The following is a 12,067-nucleotide window of genomic DNA, read 5'->3' on the forward strand; positions in this document are numbered from 1 at the left end:
ACAACCCGGTTATGGAGCGCGTACGCCCTCCCAACCGCGATCCCCGCCTGAACCGCCAACCTGACGACCCGAACCACGACAGGCTTCGCACAGAGAAAGCAGACCAGTTACGAGCCTTCAATGAAGCCCTGAAAACTAGGAACACTGCCACCACCTCCAACAACTCCACCACCACCACCACCTCCACCACCACCACCACTGCTACCGCTACTGAGGACAACTGGACGAAGGTAGAAAACAAGAAACGCCGACGTGCTTTTTCGGGAAACGAATGCCGTCAAGCAGCCCCAAAGGCACCCATCACCACCACCAGCTCACCTCCAACGACACTGCCAAAATTCCGGATCACGAAAACGGACGCAAAAACAACATATGCCGCCGTCACAGAGATGGAAAAGCAAAACCCACTGGCCAAGTTCTCAGTGCGGCCCAACCTAAAGGGGGAGATGATCGTTCACCCCAAAGACAAGAACTCCGCCACCACCCTCGACACTTACCTACAAAACACCACCACCATCACTTCAACCAAGCTAAACCCCGCCCAGAAACTGATGAAGTCGGTAGTCCTCCGGTACCCAAAGGAACTACCTCTCGAACCCCTGGAGAACCACCCGAAGATCCTAAAAGCCGAGAGATGCTCTCCCCTGTCCGACAAGACGGCCACCACGAAACAAGTCCTCATAACGCACTACGGCTCACCCCCAGCACCATAGACCTCAAAACCTGGGGGATCTACGAAGTGAGGCCCTTCGTCCCAGAGCCCCTGCGATGCTTCAGATGCCAGAAATACGGGCACCATCAGACAAGGTGCACGTACAGGGAAATCTGCGCAGTCTGCGCACAGAAGCACGGCACACAGTCCTGCCTCACCAAGCTGAAAAATGGGGAAAAAATTGCCCCCAAGTGTGCCAACTGCGGGGGCAAACACCACGCCTGGAATCCTGGATGCTCCGAGAGAACAAAGAGGGTCCAGGCAAACCGACCAGCAACAAGACCGGCCCCCACCGCCTACACACCAGCCCCACCAAGTACCTTCGTGTGGGGAACCCAAAGGCCAAAACAACAAAGACAACCTCCTCAGCCAGTCAACACCCAAAGTGCAGCCCAGTTTCCTGGCCTCACTACAGCCACACCTCAGCCACCCAAGCAGCAGACAACCACAACCACGAGCAAGACAAAAGAAGCACACACCAAGGCACCAGAAGGAATGATACACGTATCAGACCTAGCCAAGGTACTGACAACCTTCGCGGAGGGCCTAGCCGGACTACTGGGCCACAAGATCCAACCCACACAGCTCCAAATACTCATGGGGAGCGTCCTCGGGCAAGTCGCCACAGCTCCAGCCACCTCAGTGGAGGAAGCCACGCCGGTCCGCACACGAGTAACAGCCGAGGTACACTCTACACCGAAGAAGGCCACCAGAGAACCCAAGACACCGACAGCTCCCAAGATACCGACAGCTCCCAGAAAGAAACTGGACGTTTCAACTCCCCTGAACCGAACCACGGCCCAGAAGGCAAAAACCACAGAACACGAAGACATGGACCTGATTCAATTGGAATCGAACTTGGACATCTCCATCGAGGACCACCAGAAGTCCCCGATGAAACAGTGGTGGAAAACGTCAGCACCCTGAACATCCTAACATGGAATGCTCAGGGCATCAAAAACAAGAAACACCTCCTACAAGAAGCAGCAGCCAAGGACAAGCTTGACATCATACTCCTACAAGAAACACTTCTACAAGAACACCACGGTTTCAAATTCAGCGGTTACAAGACATACAGGAGGCACTTCACGCAGGCGTCAACAAGAGGATGTATGATCTTGGTCAAGTCAAGCATACCCTCCGCCGATGTCACGCAGCAATTTCCATGTGGGGAAAACATCGAGACACAGGCCGTCAAAGTAACCCTCCAAGAACGGGAATTAACTGTTCACAGCATCTACAAGAACCCAAGGGGCTCACTGGAGGTTACTCAATTATTTGCCTCGGCCGCTGACCACGCCACACTCATAGGAGGGGATTTCAACGCACATCATCCCTTCCTAAGCTCGGCAAGCCCCACAAATGAAGACGGCCTACACCTATACACCACCTTTCAAGATACACCCGAGATCTGCCTCCTGAACACCGGAGAGCCCACCCACACTAGGGGAGGAAGACTAGATCTAACCTTCGTCTCCAGTGCACTACAGCCTTCGGCCTCCTGGCAGCTACACACCACGCTGACCAGTGACCACTTCGCCACCCTAACAACGCTGAAGGTGAACAAACTCCCCACTCCACCCCCCCCGAGATGGAGATACAATACCCAAAAGGCAGACTGGGGACTCTTTAAGAAACACCTGGCTAAGTGGCGCGAAAAATCACAGCCGGCCGGCGCAGCACCCGTGGACGAGACAACCCTCCACCAACAATTGGTCGAGGCGCTTCACCAAGCGGCAGAAGAGGCTATCCCAAAAACAAAACCCACATCAAGACAGTACAAGGATTACTGGTACTACTGTCCCAGGGTGAAAGAACTCAACCACAGAGTGAACATGGCCCGAAGAAACTACAGGAGACATCCCACGGAAACAAACAGACATCTCCTGCAAGTCATAGTTAAGCATACCAGGGAAGAGAAGGAAGAAATAAAAAACGTAAGCTGGCTCAAGTGGGGCTCCGAACTGAACGAGCACACCTCCCTTGGCAAAATTGTGGGCTCAGATCCGAAGGGCATCTGGGAAGGCAACACCACCACCACCAACCCATCCCAACCCAGAAGAGGAAGCCGAGAGACTTGCAAAACTGTTCTCTAACCGAGCAGTAACGAAAAACCTCCCGAGACAGGCGGAGGAGACACAACGGCGTCTGCGACAGGTCAGACTCCAGATGATCGAAGAGGCCTGCAACAGTGAACATGACACCGACAGACCTATCAACCAGCAAGAACTCCAGAAGTCGCTAAAACGAAGCAAGGACACAGCACCAGGGGCCGACAGGATAACCTACTCCATGCTTTCCCATGCCGGTACCAAACGAGAACACCGGCATAGGCAACAACATCGCCGAGGTACTCAGCACAGTGGACTACAAACCAGCTCTGGTGGTCTTCCTCGGCCTGGAGAAGGCCTTCGAGCTAGCAAATCCACTGGCCATTATAACGACGCTCGTTGAAAAAGGCGTCAAAGGAAGGTTGCTGGGTGGATCCAGAACTACCTCACACAGAGAGAAGCAAGAGTACGCTTTCAGGGAGCAACCTCAAGCTACAGGGTCTGTGTAAACGGAATCCCACAAGGAGTCATCCCCAGTCCAACGCTGTTCAATGTCCTGATGGAAAATCTTGTCAAACTTCCTTTCAGACAAACAGCCAAGCTCCTATGCTATGCAGACGACTTACAGCTTATAGTAAGAGGATCAAACAGATTAGCCAACACGCACTCCAACTTATAGAAGAGGAGTGCAACAGACTTGGACTCAAGATAAATCCAGCCAAGTCGAAAGCGATGGCCATCTACACAGACACACCAGACAAGATGCTCTCCATACAAAACACGCCGGTAGTCTGGACCAACGCCCACCAGTGTCTTGGAATCTGGTTTGACCAGAAACTCACTTTCAAGCCGCAACTCGAGTATCTCAGGCACAGGACGAAGAGCAGACACAATATAATGAGGTCGCTCACCAGCAAATCCGCAGGAGCAAACCTTCATGTGCTCAAAGCCTACTACACAGCCGCCATCAGATCGCTGGTAGATTACAGTGCTCCAGCACTCATTGGACTGAGAGAAGACCAAATAGCTAAGCTAGAAGTCATTCAAAACAATGCTCTCAGGACCATGCTCGGAGCACCCATGTGGACCAGAATTTGCAATCTGCAAATGGAAACCGAGCTACCACCCCTGGCAGTACGAGTCAAGCAGGTGACAGCCGGTCTCCTCGCCAAAATCTGCAGAGCAGACAAGCCCACAGCTGCCAAGATTCGAATCAGTGCCTCCCTCCACCTCGACCACAGAGTGCGAGGGGCCACCTGGTCGCACGAGGCAAGCGAGGTCATCCGACACCTGCAAGCAGAAACACTCGTCAAGAACAACCAAGACACACGAGACAATGGTTACACTGTTCCTCCACCATGGAGCCCTCCACCAGCCACACTCAAATTCACCGACCTCGGCGACAGTAAAGCCAACCTCCAGAAGGAGGACCTCAAAAAAATATCTCTCCAAGCCATAGCCACCGAGACACCGGCTGATGCAGCATCATACTTCACAGACGGCTCGGTGGACCCAAAACATCACAGATCCGGAGCGGCCTTCTACACCCAAGGTCAGACCCTCAAATGGAGACTTTCCAACGACTGCTCCACCCTACAAACAGAACTGGTAGCAATCTCAAAGGCCCTACAACACGCTGCAACACAACACAACAAGTCCGTCATAATTCACACGGACTCGAAATCGGCCAAGAGACAACGTCCACATCATCACCTCGATCCTCGCACAGCTACAGGAATTCCAAAGCCAAACCGACCAGTCGTCTTACACTGGATTCCCAGTCATGTAGGGATCGGAGGAAACGACGTGGCAGACGAAGCAGCCAAGGCAGCTACACGTTCTAGTAGCGTACACATCCAAGTTCCAGCAAGTGTGCAACAGATCAAGAATCACCTCAGAAAGACTACCAAGCTCCACATCAAAAAGAGCTTCCTTCACGCACTCAACGCTGGTTCCCAATCAGCCAAATGGTACCTGGCGGCCACAAAAGGGGAACCACCTTTCGCAGACAAGAAAACTCCAAGACAAACCCAAGTCAGCCTTCACCGACTACGACTAGGGTACAAGTGCTCCTGGCAGATGATCGGAAATGACGTCACGGAATGCACCTACTGTCAGGAGCCAGCAGCCAACCCACTTGAACACTATCTCCTCGATTGCGAGGTCACACAAAGCCTCCGAGACAGAACTCAAATCTCCCAAGAAACACACACAACACCAGCGGCCACTCTAACCCGAAAGGCCCATACAGACCACATTCACCACCTACTCCGGGTCATCACACGATACCCACCACCCAGATAGCTTAGAAAGCATCCTCTCCCAGCAAGTGCGGACCCCAGTTCGGGGGGCGCGCCACTCCGAAACTGACCACGTCCAAGAGTGGGGGTTGGTGGTAAGCGTCCACTGATCGGGGGTCCGCTCACACTTGCAACCTGCAGTATCCCTCCAATCTGCAGGTGGGACCACCTCCAATCCCAATCCGGTCTGGCTGCTCCTGGAGCTCCAGCCGGAACCACCAAACGGGCCGCCTATAGGCAAAGGCCCGTGTCAGACTACGGTCCGACAATCTATACAACAACAACAACCAGGCCGCCCACTCATCACATCGCTCCTGAACCAAGAAGACCTCTCAACAAGACCTCCTGCTGGACCCGGAACTGTGAAGACCGCCCTCTCCCTTGTACCATTGTTGGCCATCTTCCCGGACCGGACCACCCACGACTGTCATCGTCCACAACAACTCACGAGCGTTCTCGGTTTATCGAGCATTAGCTTGCCCTCCCCACTGGTGGTGTGAGTGACCCACACTCCAGCTGGAGAGCAGTTATAGCGCGATATTCCCGGCGTGGTTTGAGCTCTTTTCCTTCTACTACCATTTTTCCTTTTTCGCTCTGGCCTAGGGACCTGCACCCTCAAAAGTGTATTCGTCCTGCCGTCCCCCCTGTAACTGTTCACCTCCCTCCCAGGAGATTGTGAACACGAAAGGGGGTCGGAGCAAAACCCTCCCCAGCCGAGTCTTTCCAGGAAAACCGTGATCGTGCGGGTCCACCTGGAAAGAGGGTCGCAATCCTTATCCTTCCCAAATAGGCACACTTAGCTCACGTCTATAAGTGAGCAGTCACATACACTAGGAAGTAGGCTTCCCCAATCGGGGCTCCGGGAGAGAAGCTCAGGAACCACTCTACGACCACCAGCTAGTGGGGAGTGCTGTAATTCCTCTGCTATTTACTCAAACGGAATAGGTAGGATTTAAAAAAAAAAAAAATAAAAAAAAAATAAAAAATAAACCCGGTTATGGAGCGCGTACGCCCTCCTAACCGCGATCCCCGCCTGAACCGCCAACCTGACGACCCGAACTACGACAGGCTTCGCACAGAGAAAGCAGACCAGTTACGCGCCTTCAACGAAGCCCTGAAAAGTAGGAACTCTGCCACCACCTCCAACAACTCCACCACCACCACCACCTCCACCACCACCACCTCCACCACCACCACCACTGCTACCGCTACTGAGGACAACTGGACGAAGGTAGAAAACAAGAAACGCCGACGTGCCGTTTCGGGAAACGATTGCCGTCAAGCAGCCCCCAAGGCACCCATCACCACCACCAGCTCACCTCCAACGACACTGCCAAAATTCCGGATCACGAAAACGGACGCAAAAACAACATATGCCGCCGTCACAGAGATGGAAAAGCAAAACCCACTGGCCAAGTTCTCAGTGCGGCCCAACCTAAAGGGGGAGATGATCGTTCACCCCAAAGACAAGAACTCCGCCACCACCCTCGACACTTACCTACAAAACACCACCACCATCACTTCAACCAAGCTAGACCCCGCCCAGAAACTGATGAAGTCGGTAGTCCTCCGGTACCCAAAGGAACTACCTCTCGAACCCCTGGAGAACCACCCGAAGATCCTAAAAGCCGAGAGATGCTCTCCCCTGTCCGACAAGACGGCCACCACGAAACAAGTCCTCATAACGCACTACGGCTCACCCCCCAGCACCATAGACCTCAAAACCTGGGGGACCTACGAAGTGAGGCCCTTCGTCCCAGAGCCCCTGCGATGCTTCAGATGCCAGAAATACGGGCACCATCAGACAAGGTGCACGTACAGGGAAATCTGCGCAGTCTGCGCACAGAAGCACGGCACACAGTCCTGCCTCACCAAGCTGAAAAATGGGGAAAAAATTGCCCCCAAGTGTGCCAACTGCGGGGGCAAACACCACGCCTGGAATCCTGGATGCTCCGAGAGAACAAAGAGGGTCCAGGCAAACCGAACAGCAGCAAGACCGGCCCCCACCGCCTACACACCAGCCCCACCAAGTACCTTCGTGTGGGGAACCCAAAGGCCCAAACAACAAAGACAACCTCCTCAGCCAGTCAACACCCAAAGTGCAGCCCAGTTTCCTGGCCTCACTACAGCCACACCTCAGCCACCCAAGCAGCAGACAACGACAACCACGAAAAAGACAAAAGAAGCACACACCAAGGCACCAGAAGGAATGATACACATATCAGACCTAGCCAAGGTACTGATAACCTTCGCGGAGGGCCTAGCCGGACTACTGGGCCACAAGATCCAACCCACACAGCTCCAAATACTCATGGGGAGCGTCCTCGGGCAAGTCGCCACAGCTCCAGCCACCTCAGTGGAGGAAGCCACGCCGGTCCGCACACGAGTAACAGCCGAGGTACACTCTACACCGAAGAAGGCCACCAGAGAACCCAAGATTCCGACAGCTCCCAAGATACCGACAGCTCCCAGAAAGAAACTGGACGTTTCAATTCCCCTGAACCGAACCACGGCCCAGAAGGCAAAAACCACAGAACACGAAGACATGGACCTGATTCAGTTGGAATCGAACTTGGACATCTCCATCGAGGACCACCAGAAGTCCCCGATGAAACAGTGGTGGAAAACATCACCACCCTGAACATCCTAACATGGAATGCTCAGGGCATCAAAAACAAGAAACACCTCCTACAAGAAGCAGCAGCCAAGGACAAGCTTGACATCATACTCCTACAAGAAACACTTCTACAAGAACGCCACTGTTTCAAATTCAGCGGTTACGAGACATACAGGAGGCATTTCACGCAGGCGACAACAAGAGGATGTATGATCTTGGTCAAGTCAAACATACCCTCCGCCGATGTCACGCAGCAACTCCCATGTGGGGAAAACATCGAGACACAGGCCGTCAAAGTAACCCTCCAAGAACGGGAACTAACTGTTCACAACATCTACAAGAACCCAAGGGGCTCACTGGAGGTTACTCAATTATTTGCTTCGGCCGCTGACCACGCCACACTCATAGGAGGGGATTTCAACGCACATCACCCCTTCCTAAGCTCGGCAAGCCCCACAAATGAAGACGGCCTACACCTATACACCACCTTTCAAGATACACCCGAGATCTGCCTCCTGAACACGGGAGAGCCCACCCACACTAGGGGAGGAAGGCTAGATCTAACCTTCGTCTCCAGTGCACTACAGCCTTCGGCCTCCTGGCAGATACACCCCACGCTGACCAGTGACCACTTCGCCACCCTAACAACGCTGAAGGTGAACAAACTCCCCACTCCACCTCCCCCGAGATGGAGATACAACACTCAAAAGGCAGACTGGGGACTCTTCAAGAAACACCTGGCTAAGTGGCGCGAAAAATCACAACCGGCCGGCGCAGCACCCGCGGATGAGACAACCCTCCACCACCAATTGGTCGAGGCGTTTCACCTAGCGGCAGAAGAGGCTATCCCAAAAACAAAACCCACATCAAGACAGTACAATGATTACTGGTACTACTGTCCCAGGGTGAAAGAACTCAACCACAGAGTGAACATGGCCCGAAGAAACTACAGGAGACATCCCACGGCAACAAACAGACATCTCCTGCAAGTCATAGTCAAGGATACCAGGGAAGAGAAGGAAGAAATTAAAAACGCAAGCTGGCTCAAGTGGTGCTCCGAACTGAACGAGCACACCACCCTTGGCAAGATGTGGGCCCAGATCCGAAGGGCATCTGGGAAGGCAACACCACCACCACCAACTCATCCCAACCCAGAAGAGGAAGCCGAGAGACTTGCAAAACTGTTCTCTGACCGAGCAGCAACGAAGAACCTCCCGAGACAGGCGGAGGAGAAACAACGGCGTCTGCGACAGGTCAGACTCCAGATGATCGAAGAGGCCTGCAACAGTGAAGATGACACTGACAGACCATTCAACCAGCAAGAACTCCAGAAGTCGCTAAAACGAAGCAAGGATACAGCTCCAGGGACCGACAGGATAACCTACTCCATGCTCTCTCATGCCGGTACAGCCGGACACGAGGCTCTGCTGCAAGCCATCAATGCTTCGTGGACAGCACAAAGACTCCCACCGGAATGGAAGAAGGCAGATATACAGCCCATTCCGAAGCCCAGAGAACCAGACAAGCCGAGGCCCATCTCCCTTCTCAGCTGCATAGCGAAGACCGGAGAAAGAATGGCTCTCAACCGACTCAAATGGAAAGTAGGCAGCCCACACCCTCACATCTTTGCTTACACCGAGAACGCCGGCACAGGCAACAACATCGCCGAGATACTCAGCACAGTGGACAACAAACCAGCTCTGGTGGTCTTCCTCGACCTGGAGAAAGCCTTCGAACTAGCAAATCCTTTGGCCATTACAACTACGCTCGCTAAAAAAGGCGTCAAAGGAAGGTTGCTGGGGTGGATCCAGAACTACCTCACACAGAGAGAAGCACGAGTACGCTTTCAGGGAGCAACCTCAAGCTACAGGGTCCATGAAAACGGAACCCCACAAGGAGGCATCCTCAGTCCAATGCTGTTCAATGTCCTGATGGAAAATCTAGTCAAACTTCCCTTCAGACAAACAGCCAAGCTCCTATGCTATGCAGACGACTTACAGCTTATAGTAAGAGGATCGAACAGACTAGCCAACACGCAACACGCACTCCAACTTATAGAAGAGGAGTGCAACAGACTTGTACTCAAGATAAATCCAGCCAAGTCGAAAGCGATGGCCATCTGCACAAACACACCAGACAAGTTGCTCTCCATACAAAACACGCCGGTAGTCTGGACCAACGCCCACCAGTGTCTTGGAATCTGGTTTGACCAGAAACTCACCTTCAAGCCGCAACTCGAGTATCTCAGGCACAGGACGAAGAGCAGACACAATATAATGAGGTCGCTCACCAGCAAATCCGCAGGAGCAAACCTTCATGTGCTCAAAGCCTACTACACAGCCGCCATCAGATCGCTGGTAGATTACAGTGCTCAAGCACTCATTGGACTGAGAGAAGACCAAATAGCTAAGCTAGAAGTCATTCAAAACAATGCTCTCAGGACCATGCTCGGAGCACCCATGTGGACCAGAATTTGCAATCTGCAAATGGAAACCGAGCTACCACCCCTGGCAATACGAGTCAAGCAGGTGACAGCCGGTCTCCTCGCCAAAATCTGCAGAGCAGACAAGCCCACAGCTGCCAAGATTCGAATCAGTGCCTCCCTCCACCTCGACCACAGAGTGCGAGGGGCCACCTGGTCGCACGAGGCAAGCGAGGTCATCCGACACCTGCAAGCAGAAACACTCGTCAAGAACAACCAAGACACACGAGACAATGGTTACACTGTTCCTCCACCATGGAGCCCTCCACCAGCCACACTCAAATTCACCGACCTCGGCGATAGTAAAGCCAACCTCCAGAAGGAGGACCTCAAAAAAATATCTCTCCAAGCCATAGCCACCGAGACACCGGTTGATGCAGCATCATACTTCACAGACGGCTCGGTGGACCCAAAACATCACAGATCCGGAGCGGCCTTCTACACCCAAGGTCAGACCCTCAAATGGAGACTTTCCAACGACTGCTCCACCCTACAAACAGAACTGGTAGCAATCTCAAAGGCCCTACAACACGCTGCAACACAACACAACAAGTCCGTCATAATTCACACGGACTCGAAATCGGCCATGCAAGCGCTGCAACACAGTCAACCAAGAGACAACGTCCACATCATCACCTCGATCCTCGCGCAGCTACAGGAATTCCAAAGCCAAAACCGACCAGTCGTCTTACACTGGATTCCCAGTCATGTAGGGATCGGAGGAAACGACGTGGCAGACGAAGCAGCCAAGGCAGCTACACGTTCCAGTAGCGTACACATCCAAGTTCCAGCAAGTGTGCAACAGATCAAGAATCACCTCAGAAAGACTACCAAGCTCCACATCAAAAAGAGCTTCCTTCATGCACTCAACGCTGGTTCTCAATCAGCCAAATGGTACCTGGCGGCCACAAAAGGGGAACCACCTTTCGCTGACAAGAAAACTCCAAGACAAACCCAAGTCAGCCTTCATCGACTACGACTAGGGTACAAGTGCTCCTGGCAGATGATCGGAAATGACGTCATGGAATGCACCGACTGTCAGGAGCCAGCAGCCAACCCATTTGAACACTATCTCCTCGATTGCGAGGTCACACAAAGCCTCCGAAACAGAACTCAAATCTCCCAAGAAACACACACAACACCAGCGGCCACTCTAACCTACTCCGGGTCATCACACGATACCCACCACCCAGATAGCTTAGAAAGCATCCTCTCCCAGCAAGTGCGGACCCCAGTTCGGGGGGCGCGCCACTCCGAAACTGACCACGTCCAAGAGTGGGGGTTGGTGGTAAGCGTCCACTGATCGGGGGTCCGCTCACACTTGCAACCTGCAGTATCCTTCCAATCTGCAGGTGGGACCACCTCCAATCCCAATCCGGTCTGGCTGCTCCTGGAGCTCCAGCCGGAACCACCAAACGGGCCGCCTATAGGCAAAGGCCCGTGTCGGACTACGGTCCGACAATCTATACAACAACAACAACCAGGCCGCCCGTATTTACTATTTCGTCGTCGAGATGGCCCGTACTAAACAGACTGCCCGCAAGTCCACTGGAGGCAAGGCTCCACGGAAGCAGCTTGCCACCAAGGCAGCTCGCAAGTCCGCCCAGCCACCGGTGGTGTCAAGAAGCCCCATCGTTACAGGCCCGGAACCGTCGCCCTTCGTGAGATCCGTCGTTACCAGAAGAGCACAGAGCTACTCATCAGGAAGCTGCCCTTCCAGCGCCTGGTGCGTGAGATCGCCCAGGATTTCAAGACTGACCTGCGCTTCCAGTCGTCTGCCGTCATGGCTCTGCAGGAAGCCTCTGAGGCTTACCTGGTGGGTCTTTTCGAGGACACCAACCTATGTGCCATTCACGCCAAGCGCGTTACCATCATGCCCAAGGACATCCAGCTGGCCCGGCGCAT

This window comes from Homarus americanus, unplaced genomic scaffold (genome assembly GCF_018991925.1).
Source record: "Homarus americanus isolate GMGI-L3 unplaced genomic scaffold, GMGI_Hamer_2.0 scaffold54731, whole genome shotgun sequence".
NCBI classification, from domain to species: Eukaryota; Metazoa; Arthropoda; class Malacostraca; order Decapoda; family Nephropidae; genus Homarus; species Homarus americanus.